The following is a 17,063-nucleotide window of genomic DNA, read 5'->3' on the forward strand; positions in this document are numbered from 1 at the left end:
AGCGTGTTTTCACAACCGTTCACTATTCGCGTGGGCTCATGGACTAACTGCTCAAAATAATTTTCAGAGAATGCGTTTACCACAATTTCGGATGATATTTTACGCGTACCTCCAGAATTAAACATGTATTTTCGCGAACATATCGAGGGTAAATTAAAGTCACCAGCGACTATTATCGTATGAGTCGGGTACGTGTTTGAAATCAAACCTTTCAGCAACTCTAGCATCTCAATCAGGGGGTGGGTAAAATGATCCTATTATTATTTTATTCCGGTTGCCAACAATGAGCTCTGCCCATACTAACTCACAGGAAGTATCTACTTCAATTTCACGACAAGTTAAACTACTTCTAACAGCAATAAACACGCCACCGCCAACCGTGTTTAGCCTATCCTTTCGGAACACCGTTAGATTCTTCGCGAAAATTTCGGCTGTTTTTTAGCCAGCTTTCAGTTCCTATAAAGATTTGAGCATCAGTGCTTTCTATTAGCACTTGGAGCTCTGGTACTTTTCCAACACAGCTACTACAATTTACAACTGTTATACAATTGGTTCCTGTATCTATGTTTTTCCTGTGTTCAGCCTGCAGTGACTGAAGCCCTTCTTGTGTTTTCAGGAGACCCTCTAACCTAAAAAACCGCCCAGTCCACGCCACACAGCCCCTGCTACCCGTGTAGCCGCCTCCTGCGTATAGTGGACACCTGACCTATTCAGCGGAACCCGAAACACAACCACCCTTTGGCGCAAGTCGAGGTATCTGCAGTCTACACTGTCGCAGAACCGTCTGAGCCTCTGTTTCAGACCCTCCACTCGCCTCTGTACCAGAGGTCCGCAATCGGTCCTGTCGACTATGCTGCAAAGATAGAAATCAGTATTCACTCTGCTATGTGCTCCACAGTTTTCAAATTTTTTTGACAGAGAGGTCACAATGTACTAAATATTTGGTTAAAGTTTCATTTCAATATTTATTAAGATTTGGAATTATTAAATTTCGAAATACTAGTGAAAACTACAGGCCATTACGTCCTGGTCCCCTTCAAAAGATTAATCAGAAAGAAACAGTTCCCGAAGAAGTGGGATATGTAAGTACCAGGGAATGAAGACATACGTTTGAAGTTCCGTGGCGCTATAGTTACTGCGACAGTCCATAGTTCAGTGTGCTGTTCAGTTGAAGAGGAAAGGAAGGACATCTCTAAAAAGGGTAATCGCAGAAGGTGGAGTGAAAAACATAGGTGCAAGGAAGATAACTACGGAGAAACCATGGATAACAGAATGGGTAGTAAAGAATATGTATTGAGAGTATATCGAGGAAACACGAAATTAATGAGAAGTAACAGAAATGAGAACAGCGAGAAACTTAATAAAAAAAATGATTCAAATGGCTCTGAGCACTATGGGACTCAACATCTTAGGTCATAAGTCCCCTAGAACTTAGAACTACTTAAACCTAATTAACCTAAGGACATCACACACACCCATGCCCGAGGCAGGATTCGAACCTGCGACCGTAGCAGTCCCGCGGTTCCGGACTGCAGCGCCAGAACCGCACGGCCAGCGCGGCCGGCAAACTTAATAACAGAATTAAGGATTACGAAGAAGGCGAAGTAAAGGAATTCTGCTACAGAACAATGTTGAAAGTTAATTGGACTCAGATATAAGGAATGAGGAGCTTCTCTGCAGAATCGGCAAGGAAAGGAATGCATGGAAAACACTGACAAGAAGAAGGGACAGAATCATAGAACAACAGTCAAGACAGCAGTGAATAACTTTCATTGTTCTAGAGGGAATTGTGGAGGGTAAAAACTGTAGAGCAATTCAGAGATTGGAATATGTCCAGAAAATAACTGGGGAAGGAGGTTGCAAGTACTACTCTGAGATGAAAAGGTTGGCACAGGAGAGGAATTCAGGGTGTGCCGCATCAAACCATTCAGAAGACTGATGACTCAAAAAAAATGTAGTTAATGAGTGTACCTAAGTGCTGGTGCTACGTTGCCTGACAGTGAAACACCTGAGAGAGAAGAAGAAAATGTAAGGAAAGTTAACAACTTGAGAGGGCCATCATCGTTTAGCAACTACCGTTTCCCGAGTGGGTTGTACAAGTGCTCGCCATCTCCTTCTGTCTTCATACATCTTCTGTTCCAGAACAATTTCCCATTTGTGTCCTTTCCCCTCCACATCTGATCTTACAGTCTCTATCCATTGTTTTCTTGGTCTTCCCCGTGGTCTTCTGCCTACGAGGTTCAGGCTGAAATACCTTTTGGCAGGTTTTTCGCTGTTCGTTCTTTTTGTGTGGCCATACCACTGAAGCCTGCGTTCGTTTATGAGACTGGTAACAAGAACCTCAATACCAGCTACTTCTCTCTTCACCTCACTCCTGATTTTGTCCTTTGTAATAGTTTGGTTCATAGTTCTAATGAATTTCATTTCTATTGCCTGAATTCTGCTGGGTTCTTTGTTTAGTAGAGTACATGTTTCTAAACCTTATGCAATGATTGGTTCGAAATAGGTCTGGTACATGGTCGCTTCTACTTTTAGTGGCATTTTATCGTCCCAGAGAGTGTTTCTGATCTGACTAGAAACAGGATGCTTTCTGTGACCTGCTGAGTATTTCCTGCTTCAAGGTGTTGCCTTTCGTGATTATGCTTCCTATGTACTTGATATGGGAAACAGATTGTACTTTGACTCCTTCTAGAAATATATTTGAGGTTATTCCTTGCCTGTTGATGGCCATTTCTACTGTCTTTGTTTTACTTACTTTTAGTGTGAGATTTTGGAATGTGTTGTTCCAATCATTCAGTTTCTTCTATGCTTCAGGTTCTGTCTCTCCCCACACTATCAAATCATGAGCAAAAACCACGGCATTTGCTTCGCGCACAGGTGAATAGTAGAAGTGACAAACCTTCTCCTTGTCTTGCACGCGACTTTATTGCAAAAGGTTTTGACAAGTCCCCGTTAACTTTGCTTTCGGTATAGTATTTGTTCTTCTAATTATTCCTGTTCTTTCTTTATCGAGTCGAATCCCTTTATAATGTTTGTTATTGCATTTCAATCAAGTTAATAAAAGGCATTTTTAAAAACTACAAAATTTGTCACATATTTCAAGTTTATGCTATTGTTCATTTCTGTTTCGCTCTTTAGATTTAAGATTTAATATTAGCTCTGTGCAAGACCAGTGAAGTGAATTTGACCTCTAATGTTCTCAGTATACGTAAGCAATTTGTAAAGTACGGTTAGTGGCGCTTCAGGATTGTTAACTAACGATTGTGTCTACAGAGAATGAAATACGTTAGCAAGAGAGTAGTCGGAAGTGATACTCGTAAGGTATCAGACCATAGAAAACATAGCACTTCGCCAACAAAAGATAAATTTATTTAAGCAATCAGCTATTTTGAATTTCTTTTAATACGAGAAATTTGGCAAGTCAGATGAATGCAGGAAGCTTCTGCTTTTGCTGACGCCTTTGTATGGCAGTTTTCCCAGGGTCGGTGTGGTTACAATCGCATTTGGCCCGGTTAATTTGAAGGGGTGTGTGTGGCGTCCCCGCACTCCAAGCGCGTGCTGATATTGTCGACGCCGTAGAGCTGCTACTGCCACAGCTCTCGCAGTGGAGTTGAGACACGATGAGCGATGACGTCGGTCCCCGTTGGTGAACAGGAGACAGAAATGCGAACTCGTACGATGGATGCTTCTGCTGATTTAAGATTGAATGATTCATCGCCCGGATACGCGATAGTTGTTAAATCTAATCTCATCCGCATCGTACACACTGCCAACTGCGAGGAAACATTGTAATTATCAGTCTTCTCGTACGTTGTTGGCTCGTTGCTGTGGAGTTGTTGAACCTGTCCGAAGCGAGATCCACAGATACTCTTTGATCACGTCTGAGTGAACCTACGCCGTAATGTTGAAAAAAATGTTCAAAAGTTCTCTTTTCAATTAATGAAGTAGGTATTTTGATATTTAGATAAAATTGTCCCTGCTGAGCAGTCGTCGGTTAACTATAATTGATTGAATCACTTAATAATGTAGTCCATTCTTGATATTTCACTTGGAACGAACAGTTTATTGTTCTTTGGCCACTAAATACACTCCTGGAAATGGAAAAAAGAACACATTGACACCGGTGTGTCAGACCCACCATACTTGCTCCGGACACTGCGAGAGGGCTGTACAAGCAATGATCACACGCACGGCACAGCGGACACACCAGGAACCGCGGTGTTGGCCGTCGAATGGCGCTAGCTGCGCAGCATTTGTGCACCGCCGCCGTCAGTGTCAGCCAGTTTGCCGTGGCATACGGAGCTCCATCGCAGTCTTTAACACTGGTAGCATGCCGCGACAGCGTGGACGTGAACCGTATGTGCAGTTGACGGACTTTGAGCGAGGGCGTATAGTGGGCATGCGGGAGGCCGGGTTGACGTACCGCCGAATTGCTCAACACGTGGGACGTGAGGTCTCCACAATACATCGAAGTTGTCGCCAGTGGTCGGCGGAAGGTGCACGTGCCCGTCGCCCTGGGACCGGACCGCAGCGACGCACGGATGCACGCCAAGACCGTAGGATCCTACGCAGTGCCGTAGGGGACCGCACCGCCACTTCCTAGCAAATTAGGGACACTGTTGCTCCTGGGCTGTCGGCGAGGACCATTCGCAACCGTCTCCATGAAGCTGGGCTACGGTCCCGCACACCGTTAGGCCGTCTTCCGCTCACGCCCCAACATCGTGCAGCCCGCCTCCAGTGGTGTCGCGACAGGCGTGAATGGAGGGACGAATGGAGACGTGTCGTCTTCAGCGATGAGAGTCACTTCTGCCTTGGTGCCAATGATGGTCGTATGCGTGTTTGGCGCCGTGCAGGTGAGCGCCACAATCAGGACTGCATACGACCGAGGCACACAGGGCCAACACCCGGCATCATGGTGTGGGGAGCGATCTCCTACACTGGCCGTACACCACTGGTGATCGTCGAGGGGACACTGAATAGTGCACGGTACATCCAAACCGTCATCGAACCCATCGTTGTAAGTCAACTACCCTGGCCAGCAAGATCTCCGGATCTGTCCCCCATTGAGCATGTTTGGGACTGGATGAAGCGTCGTCTCACGCGGTCTGCACGTCCAGCACGAACGCTGGTCCAACTGAGGCGCCAGGCGGAAATGGCATGGCAAGCCGTTCCACAGGACTACATCCAGCATCTCTACGATCGTCTCCATGGGAGAATAGCAGCCTGCATTGCTGCGAAAGGTGGATATACACTGTACTAGTGCCGACATTGTGCATGCTCTGTTGCCTGTGTCTATGTGCCTGTGGTTCTGTCAGTGTGCTCATGTGATGTATCTGACCCCAGGAATGTGTCAATAAAGTTTCCCCTTCCTGGGACAATGAATTCACGGAGTTCTTATTTCAATTTCCAGGAGTGTACTTTATAACTTTCGCACCACACGCACACGCAATTGGTTGGTAAAGTCAGTTCTATTAAAATTAAGTTACTTGGCAATTACGACAACTTGACTCTTCAGCGTAATTGTATTATCTTCGTGAAGTCGTGTAACTGTGTCCTACTCGAGATTAAATAAGTGTAGTCCTTTGATATACTATCCACTCTTCTTTTAGTTCGAACTATTTGAAAGTCAAGTCCAATATTCACTAGTTTCATCAATAAAGTTCATTTAACCCGTTATGCACGGTTAAACGCGTCTGTCAGTTCCTGTCTCTGCTTAGAAAATCAGTTTCCGAAGTTCGTGAATCACCTCACGCAAGAAACACTTCTGAACGCATAACAATCTCGTCGCGTTCCGTACTCTCAATAACTAAGACAAGAATTGTTCTCGCACGTCTTTACAGGACGAGAGCCTGCAAGCGACTTCTTCTGTGAAAGAGTATTGTAGGCGCATTGAATTTCTTCGTTGCGCTTACATCTCTCGTCCATATAAAAGTTATGTCTGACTAACATCACCTTGGACTTAGCTTTCAAGTTATTAATTGCAATTATCACTTGGATATTTGTCCATTAATTAAATCTGAGGTTTCTTCCTCCTCTTTTCATAACAAAAGCTCTCAGTGATGCATAATGTTGTTGTTATCAAAATTTCTTGGTGTTAGCTTATTGGCAAAGATATCGTATTTGCCAAGATAACTCTTCCCTACTTCATATTATGATATTCTGTCTTAATTGAATTTAAGGGGGTCGTTGGGGTGTTATAGGTGGCCGGATGCCCTTCCTGCCGCCACCCCATACCCCCCAGGACGGAATCAGCGTACCCCAACTGTCTGCATCTAGTGTAAATCATGAAATAGTGCGAACGTGTTACAAATGTCTGCGAGGCATGTAACTGAGGCGAGACGTGGGGACCAGTCCGGTATTCTCCTAGGAGGACGTGGAAAACCGCCTAAAAACCACATCCAGGCTGGGCCACACACCTGCTCTCGTTAATCCGCTGGGCGGATTCGATCCGGGGCTGGCGCGCCTACCCGAGTTCAGGAAAAGCAGCACATTAGCGGTCACTGCTAGCCTAGAGGGTAGATGAATGCAAGAAGATCAGCAATAAATAATTTGTATTTAAAATGTCAACTATTTTCAGCTGAGGTTTGAAATAGTACCATTGCGTGGAGCATCTGTCTCAAAATAAATTGAACAGCGCACAGTACAAATTCGGGAACTACTAGAACAGACAGAAAAACATTTCACTCAACACCCCCCCCCCTCTTAAAAAAAATACATCAAGCAGCAGTAAACATATGCGTCAGCACAGCAGATCAAAGATGCAATGATCAATATAAAATAACATGGAATATAGCCTTTATGCAAAGCAGAGAAATATTATTTGACAGCTCATAAATGGGCAGCGGTTGCCTCTTTAAATAGCCAAATATGGTATTAAGTGGAATGCAAATCTCAACCAGGAGAGAATATACTAATGTGCGTTGTGATAACTCAGATTACTACTATAAAAGGATGTTGTTATTGCTGTTGTTGTTGTTGTGGTCTTTAGTCCAAACACTGGTTTGATGAAGCTCTCCATGCTACTCTATCTTGTGCAAGCCTCTTCACTTCCGAGTAACTACTGCAACTTGCAATCCTTCTGAATCTGCTTAGTGTATTCATCTCTTGGTCTCCCTCTACGATTTTTGCCCTCCACGCGTCCCTCCAGTACTAAATTGGTCATCCCTTGATACCTCAGAATGTTCCCCACTAGCCGATCCCTTCTTCTACTCAGGTTGTACCACAAATTTCTCTTCTTCCCAATTCTGCTCAGTACTTACTCGATAATTAAGTGATCTTTCAATCTAATCTTCAGCATTCTTCTGTGGCACCATATTTCAAAAGGTTCTACTGCCATCTTTGCTAAACTGTTTATCGTCCATGTTTCACCTCCATACATGGCTACACGCCATACAAATGCTTTGAGAAATGACTTCCTGACACTTAAATCTATGGTCGATGTTAACAATTTTTTTTCTTCAGAAGCGCTTTTCTTGCCGTTGTCAGTGTACATTTTATATCCTCCCTACTTCGAACATCATCAGTTATTTTGCTGCCCAAATAGCAGAACTCATCTACTACTTTAAGTGTCCAATTTCCTAATCTAATTCCCTCAGCATCATCTGATTTAATTCGACTACATGTATAAGTAAACATGTATAACTACTACATGTATAAGTAAAATTCATACAACCACGCCCTGCCTGAAACAGCAGATACTAAAACAGAGCTTACAATTATTTTGAGTATCAAATAAACTAGACAAAAAAATGGTTCTGAGCACTATGGGACTTAACTTCTGAGGTCATCAGTCCCCTAGAACTTAGAACTACTTAAACCCAACTGACCTAAGGACATCACACACATCCATGCCCGAGGCAGGATTCGAACCTGCGACCGTAGCGGTCGAGCAGTTCCAGACTGAAGCGCCTAGAACCGCTAGGCCACACTGGCCGGCAAACTAGACAAAACCAGAATAAATATAATTCATAAATTTTCAGTAGAGCTCAAACTCGATTTACAGCAATAACTGTGGCATAAACAATTTTAGCAGTGGAAGTTAGCCAAGTTCGAACCGGTAAACCCTTTAAATAAATTTTAGATTAACCGAAGTGAAAAGCAAGATGACACACATAGTGTAGAGAACCCTACGGTACTGCAGATAGCTCTGAATATCTGTTCGAACAGCCTACACATTACCGTGAAATTTTCTCTTGAATTCTGTAGACACAAATAGAAGACAAAATTCGAAAGCTGTCTTCCACCAACTGCGACTATGTGCTTCGCAGGCATTTAAGCTGAAAGAACAATCACACAGCCGCTCAAATTTGATATCCAATTTCGGCGAATGCTCATAGCGTCGTCCACGACCTACATGACTCTCAGCACTTGTCCTGCAATTACCAGCGAAATTCTACTGAGAGAGAACTCGGGTGCGTCGCGCGGTACAGAGCCCTGCCTGCCACCTGGCGGGATGCGAGGGAGGCGGTCGCTCAGCCACACAGCCAAACAGATTACACCACGTTTCGACTTCATATCGAAGCACCGCAGAGGTCAGAGAAGTATCCTCGTTGGACAAATGCACTACATTGCAGAAAAAACTTTGAAATAAGCACAAACGCAAGGTAATGCGCATAGCAAAGAGAAGTATCCGATTATAATACACTACTGGCCATTAAAATTGCTACACCAAGAAGAAATGCACATGATAAACGGGTATTCATTGGACAAATATATTATACTAGAACTGACATGTCATTACATTTTCACGCAATTTGGGTGCATAAATCCTGAGAAATCAGTACCGGGAACAACCACCTCTGGCAATAATAACGGCCTTGATACACCTGGGCATAGAGTGAAACAGAGCTTGGATGGCGTGTACAGGTACAGCTGTCCATGCAGCTTCATCACGATACCACAGTTCATCAAGAGTAGTGACTGGCGTATTGTGACGAGCCAGTTGCTCGGCCACCATTGACCACACGTTTTCAATTGGTGAGAGATCTGGAGAATGTGCTGGCCAGGGCAGCATTCGAACATTTTCTGTATCCATAAAGGCCCATACAGGTCCTGCAACATGCGGTCGTGCATTATCCTGCTGAAATGTAGGGTTTCGCAGGGATCGAATGAAGGGTAGAGCCACGGGTCGTAACACATCTTAAATGTAACGTGCACTGTTCAAAGTGCCGTCAATGCGAACAAGAGGTGACCGAGACATGTAACCAATGGCACCCCATACCATCACGCCGGGTGATACGCCAGTATGGCGATGACGATTACACGCTTACAATGTGCGCTCACCGCGATGTCGGCAAACACAGATGCGACCATCATGACGCTGTACACAGAACCTGGATTCATCCGAAAAAATGACGTTTTGCTATTCGTGCAACCCGGGTTCGTCGTTGAGTACACCATCGCATGCGCTCCTGTCTGTGATGCAGCGTCAAGGGTAACCGCAGCCATGGTCTCCGAGCTGATAGTCTATGCTGCTGCAAACGTTGACGAACTGTTCTAGCAGATGGTTGTTGTCTTGCAAACGTCCCCATCTGTTGACGCAGGGATGGAGACGTGGCTGCACGATCCGTTACAGCCATGCGGATGCCTCTCATCTCGACTGCTAGTGATACGAGGCCGTTGGGATCCAGCACGGCGTTCCGTATTACCCTACTGAACCCACCGATTCCATATTCTGCTAACAGTCATTGGATCTCGACCAACGCGAGCAGGAACGTCGCGATACGATAAACCGCAATCGCGATAGGCTACAATCCGACCTTTATCAACGTTGGAAACGCGATGGTACGCATTTCTCCTTACACGAGGCATCACAACAACGTTTCACCAGGCAACGCCGGTCAACTGCTGTTTGTGTATGAGAAATCGGTTGGAAACTCTCCTCATGTCAGCACGTTGTAGGTGTCGCCACCGGCACCAACCTTGTGTGAATGCTCTGAAAAGCTAATCATTTGCATATCACAGCATCTTCTTCCTGTCGGTTAAATTTCGCGTCTGTAGCACGTCATCTTCGCCGTGTAGCAATTTTAATGGCCAGTAGTGTATTTAGAGTAGATTATCTGGATAACATAATTTCTTCGAAATACACTGAGAGAAAAATAAACGACGTACCACGAAGCAATTATCCGAATCGATGGAAATCGATAGATATGATTTTCACAAACAGAGATACAAATGATTACGACTTCAGAAACGTTGGATGATTTATTCAAGGCAAAGAACTTGACAAACTGAGGAAGTCAATTAGATGTTGGTCCACCTCTGGCCCTCATGCAGTCATTGATTCATAGAGTGATTGGATGTCCTCCTGGGGTATATTGTGTTAAATTATGTCCAATTGGCGCATAAGATCGTCAAAATCCTGGGATGGTTGGAGGCACCTGCCCATAATGCTCTACACGTTCTCAACTGCGGAACGATCCTTACTGGCCAAGGCAGTGTTTGACGAGCACGAAGACAAGCAGTGAAAACCTTCTCTGTGTGTGCGCGGGCATTATCTTGCTGAAATGTAAGTCCGGGTTGAGTTGCCATGAAGGGCAACAAAACGGGGCGTACAATGTGGACGACGTGACACTGTGCTAGACGGACGCCACGAGTAACAGCCAAAGGGAAACGAACGACCCGCACAGTGGCTGGACACCAGCCTCAGGGTCGCCTGCCACACGGCTGGCTCTCATTCACGGCACCCTTACAGCACACTGGTACGTCGACGATATTCTGCGTCTCGTTTTCCTGCCCTTCAGGGCAAACCATTCTGCGCTTACTCAGCCGTGCGTGGCTCAAATTCATGCCATCTAGTATTTAACATCTTGTTTTTACCGTACGGCCGCCTCGTCATTTTAATTTCAATTGCTGTCTTGCCTGCCCGTGAGTGGCAGCAGCAGCGCGTATCGATATTAGCCCTGCTGTATTATCTTTGCTGGGACCGAGCGAGGTGGCGCAGTGGTTAGCACACTGGACTCGCATTCGGGAGGACGACGGTTCAATCCCGTCTCCAGCCATCCTGATTTAGGTTTTCCGTGATTTCCCTAAATCGTTTCAGGCAAATGCTGGGATGGTTCCTTTGAAAGGGCACGGCCGATTTCCTTCCCCATCCTTCCCTAACCCGAGCTTGCGCTCCGTCTCTAATGACCTCGTTGTCGACGGGACGTTAAACACTAACCACCACCACCATCTTTGCTGGACGGCTATTACATCCCGTCGTGTCTTGAAGGGAGATCGCACCTGGCAGTCGTTGAGTTGGAACGCAGCAGAACTCCAGTCGGGACGTAGCAGCAGTCGGGGATGGAGCGCTAGGGAGGCGCGGACAGCCAGTACTCGCCGACTGCTCGCGACACAGGATGAATTGTCCGACGGACGGAGATGGCAGCCGGATCGACCGTTGGTCGGTCGTTCAGTTAGTCGCCCCTTTGGGTGACGTGTGTTTGGTCTTTTGACCGTTTCTGGGCCTGGCGACTGGGTCATCTCTGCATGATTGGGTACGAGCCAGTGTGCCCGGACGGTGAAGACTCGCCGATCGTTGCTTACACTCATGGTTCGAGTAGCAACGACCTCGGTTGGTTGTTGGTCGGTCGCCTGGTCAGACGACGTGTGTTTCATCACCGACCGTATTTCGGTTTTGTGTGTCTGTCCGCCTGCGATTGGTTCCAGTTGTTCATCGATGATTCATTCTACGAGTGTTCGAGTTTCTTGTGGCAGCGTTTCGTAGAACGCTGTGTACCTTGTGTCAGTTCCACTAAGCAATGCTTTAAATGCTGTAATGCTGGCTACGTACTGCAGTAGACAGATGGTCGGTTGCGACAGAGCAGCTAGTGAGTGTTTTCTTACGTGTTCATGCTGTCCGCCACGGCGTGTAGTTCCACAACCGTGGCGATGTTCATGTAGTTATTGTGCCTTGGCTTACTAACACACCAATATTTGAAGACCAGTGTTACTGGTCCCTTTGCCTCGCTGGCATTTTGGTTGCAGTGCCGTTGGTCTGGTGGCCGAAATCAGGTAGTTGGTTGGTTCGTCGGCTGTCTGTCGGTTGGGTTGCCTTCCGACTGAGAGGTTGTTGGTCAGCCTGCCTGTTTCGCTTAAACGGGTGTTAGTGTTACAATTGGAGGCCGACCCTGGGAAACTTCTGAGCGCCGCCCCGTGCGTGTTACATAACTTCCCTGTCTGAGTTTTAGTTATTTCGTTGATGTGTGGCCTTCAGCCGACTTTTAATACATCCTGAATTAATCTTCCTGTCTTGGCCTTAAGACATGAGATTGTTATTCCTTATTTTATATGAAATGTTTTATGGTACGACCTTCTGCCTTTAAAATTTAAACTTTTCTTTTAGGGCTTGAGCCGTTAAGCCGGCCGGAGTGGCCGAGCGGTTAAAGGCGCTACAGTCTGGAACCGCACGACCGCTACGGTCGCAGGTTCGAATCCTGCCTCGGGCATGGATGTGTGCGATGTCCTTAGGTTAGTTAGGTTTAAGTAGTTCTAAGTTCTAGGGGACTTATGATCACAGCAGTTGAGTCCCATAGTGCTCAGAGCCATTTGAACCATTTTTTTTAAGCCGTTAAATTATTTGCTGATGTGCGGCCTTCAGCCGAGTTTTGATAAATTAATGTTCTTCTCATGCCCTTAAGGCATGCGATTGTGAAGTTTTTGTATGGGACCTTCAGCGGAATTTGCTTCAATAAGATAACGCCATCTGCCGTTTGATTGAAACACTTCTTATTGATTAGTATGCGGCCTCCAGCCGAGTTCCATTAAAATTAAAGTACTAAGGCCTTCAGCCTGTTGAGAGAGAAAATATTTTTGGGTCACATCTCAAGAAGAACATTGTATGTCAATTTCGTACTTAGCCCTTGCATCTTGGATTTCCAGTGTGGCCTTCAGCCGGTCTAAAGTTAATCAAAGGAGGTCGATTAAAACTTTGAATGTTTTCCCTTCTTCTTGTGTTATTATGTGTGTGGACAAATAAAGTTTGTATCTACAGTGCAACTGACAGCAACCTTATTCTGGCTCCTTGCCACAACCTAATCCGCTCTGTCCTGCTACCCCAAGCATTTCACTTACATTTCAGCAAGATAACGCCAACCTGCACAACGGCAAGAGTTTCTATTACTTGTGTTCGTACTTGTCACTTCCTACCTTGTCCAGCAACGTCGCAAGATCTCTCTCCAGTTGAGGAATTTGAGCATTATGGGCAGCGCATTCCAGCTATCTCGGGAATTTGACAATCTAACGAGCGAATGAGACCTAATTTAGCACGATATCTCTCAGCAGGACATTCAGTAACTCTGTCAATCAGGGCCAAGCCGAATAACTGCTTGTATAAGAACCAGAGGAGGAGCAACTCATTGTTGACTTGCTCATTTGTGAAGCTCTTTCTCTTGAATAAATCATCCAATTTTTCTGAAATTACAATTATTTCTTGATCTGCACATGTACATCTACCGAGTTGTACCCCGTCGAATAAATCCTTCGTGCTACGTCGTTTTTTCATTCTTCTTTCTTAGAGTGTGTTCGGGGGTACACTAAGAAACGACATGAAATGGGACAAAACGGAAATAACTAACAAGAAAGCGAATGGAGGATTGGATTTGTCGGAAGAAAAAAATGGTTCAAATGGCTCTGAGCACTAGGGGACTTAACATCTGAGGTCATCAGTCCCCTAGAACTTGGAACTACTTAAACCTAACGAACCTAAGGACACCACACACATCCATGCCCGAAGCAGGATTCGAACCTGTGACCGTAGCAGCAGCGCGGTTCCGGACCGAAGCGCCTAGAACCGCTCGGCCACTTGTCGGAAGAGTTCTGAGAAAGTGATGTACATATGTAAAGCACGACCAACTCCAGAGTATTGCTTCAGCTTATGTTGTCATTATGAGGCAGGAACAAGAGGAAAACCCAACAATTCATAAAATTGCTTATATGATTGGAGAAATTAAATAGGAATCCTTGGAAGAAAGTTAACTTTGTTCTCGCAGAATCATGATTCATCAGATCAGGCGATACGGCTTCCACTGATTCACGTCCATTGTGGATGATTCCGAGCCTACTGCAGTCCTAACTAACGATGTGGCTCGGTCAACGTGGGAACACGTACAGGTCGCCCACTACGAACAGTCAGCCAGCTTCGCCTTAGCCAGAGACGCCGGGCCAAAACCGTTTACCCTCTGTCAAAGTCACTTATATCAATGGATTTCGTGACTCACGGCACGTATTATTGCTATAATGACTACCAAATACGCCTCTGTTCCGCTTATATACTTTCACCACGTCACGTACTAGTAACGCAAACAAGGACATTAAATCTCGTGAAGGACAATGGTGATAATGCTTTGTCTCATCAGTGTGTGTTTGTTTGTTTGTTTGTTTGTGTGTGTGTGTGTGTGTGTTTTTATGAGCACCCATAGAGCTGATATCATATACATCGACGTACTTCAGTTTGGTACTTCATCTAGCGCCGGTAGCGCTTAGGTAGGAAACTTGCTTCGGCGTATGTTGATATGCACTTTTTATTCGACGATTAGTTCTATGTGTAGACAGACGGTGTCTAACATTCTGCGTGGTGTCTGTTTGTTCTATATCGTGTCAACGACGCTCTCAGCGTGTTTTTTAGGGAATTGACTGATTTGAACCTGGGACCTGTTGCTGGTAAGGAGAAGCCAGACGACACATGACATGTAGAGTTCAGAAGAGTTCAGTGAGACTAGCGATGATATAACCAAATACTTAATGATTTCAGCGTCAGCTCCACTGCACTCCCTGTAAAAGAATCTTAATACTAACTAAATTTAGTGGAAGGGTTTCAAGGCTTTCCTATTTTTAGTTAGCTGGTAAAATAACGTCGAAAAAGCAGTTAAGTTTACCATTGGAAATTTTATTCTACTCACAAACCATTGTTTATAAATTGCACTATTGATAAAAGGAAATGTTTTAATACAGGATGATAAAAACCAACTGCGTTCAACAAAAATGTGAACTAATATTTCCTGAGTGGGTTTCCAAGTTCTACAATGGATCGAAGGATGACCAATTCCATATCACATCTATAATCTAGGTTTAAATTAAGATTCACAAAAGAGAAAACTATCAAAATGGTCTACAGTGACCCTCAATTATCTTTAATTACTTATCTAACTTGTCGTAAATTACAGTGGCTGATGTGGCTTCTCAATAATTATATAACAGAAAAATCATCGCGTTTCAGATTTTAACTTACGTAGCAAATGTGAATACCATGAGCTTCAATTGACGATCGACACTAGTATTAAGTAAAAAGAGGATGTAACAGATGAGACATCTGCAGTTCTGAGTGAAGCCTTATGCGCTCAAAAATGCGGCATCACGTGCGTTCATTACCTTGTCGGTGTTCGTCAGGGGGCGGCGGCCGGTGCAGCTCCGTCCAGCTCGCCGTCTCGGAAGCAACTCTGCCCTAACTTCTCCTTACTACAATTTACCGAAGTTGGTTTAAAAAAACTATCTGGCTGTGTTTTCATCTGACCAATCAGGGTCTCAATGTTAACCTTAAGCTCCGCCTACAAAAATTCTGTCTATCCAATGAGAAACGTTATACTTTTTGTGGTGGGGCAATGTTTTCAACGTTTGCAATGTAACAGAGATGCGAAAAAGTCTCACGCTAAAACTTGCAGCTGGTGTGGTCCTTTTAGCGTTATCGTAAGACTTATACTGTTCTTCTGGAGGGCTCTATCTTTTAACATGGACTGGGGGGTGGTCCTGACGTAACAGAGACGCGAAAAAGTCTCACGCTAAAATTTGCGGTTGGGGTGGCCCTTTTTGTGTTATCGTAAGATCTATACTGTTCTTCTGGAGGGCTCTATCTTTTAACATGGGCTGGGGGGTGGTCCTGACGTAACAGAGACGCGAAAAAGTCTCACGCTAAAATTTGCGGTTGGGGTGGCCCTTTTTGTGTTATCGTAAGATCTATACTGTTCTTCTGGAGGGCTCTAGCTTTTAACATGGGCTGGGGGGTGGTCCTGACGTAACAGAGATGTGAAAAAGTCTCACACTAAGGCTCTAGCTTTTAACATGGGCTGGGGGGTGGTCCTAACGGTTAGCTGGCGACGTGCGTGTCCGTCCCTTATCGTAGGGCCTTCTAACTTAACACGGTTCTGCTCTCGGCTTCTGTTCTCGTTTCTCCCCTCTGAACTGCGTCTGTCTCACGGTGGGAAGGTATGACATGCATTTAGGCATTCTTGTGTTAGTCTGTGGTATTCCATTTGCTCACTCGTTACTCGTATTACTTTGGTTAATTTAATGTCACGATTTATTCGGAGCTATGTGACATACTTCTGGATTTGCTTATCATGTCAGGGTTTTCATGGAAGGTGTTGGATTTGCCTGACACCTTACAGGAGTTGCTATGTGGATCTCTTTGTCAGCTATTTCTGAAAATCCCTTTATCGAAGATTTCGAGGAGTCGGCGACAATGACACCCCCAGTCTTTTTATGACATATAGACGTTTGTTCTTCGGCCTTATTTCAGAATGAATTGTCGCAACTTTTTAGAACATCAGAATTCACCCACCCTAACATTCGCTTCACTATGTGGGTGGAAAAATTGAACCGCGTCAGTCTTTTCTGAACTGACTAGTCTCATTTGTATTTCATTTCTTTAATTCATTTTCATTTCTGCGGCATTTTTGTACCGATTAAATACACTTACGTTCAGAAAAAACAGGACACCTCGAACGACTGGAGATAGGACGTTCATATTCACAGGACATGTACGTTAGTATGTTCTGAAGAAATTGTCAGCATTTCAGTCACCTCGGTTCAGTATGTGTCCTGTGGTCTAGTATGCTCAGGGTCCACAGTGGCCCATGATAGCTTGTTCCATGCATGATGACATCGACGCTTATAAGGCAAAAATGGCGTCCTATGGTATAGCCATGCATGCTGCATTCGCCTGATTTCAAAATTCATCTGTGGTGGTTGGCATTGGGTCACAGTGTTGCACCCGTCCTTTTTACCACATCCCTCACATTTTCGACTGGCGACAAGTCTTGTGATCTGACGGGCCAGGGTAAAAGGTTGACATCCTGTAACACCAAGAA

This window comes from Schistocerca cancellata, chromosome 8 (genome assembly GCF_023864275.1).
Source record: "Schistocerca cancellata isolate TAMUIC-IGC-003103 chromosome 8, iqSchCanc2.1, whole genome shotgun sequence".
Lineage (NCBI taxonomy): Eukaryota > Metazoa > Arthropoda > Insecta > Orthoptera > Acrididae > Schistocerca > Schistocerca cancellata.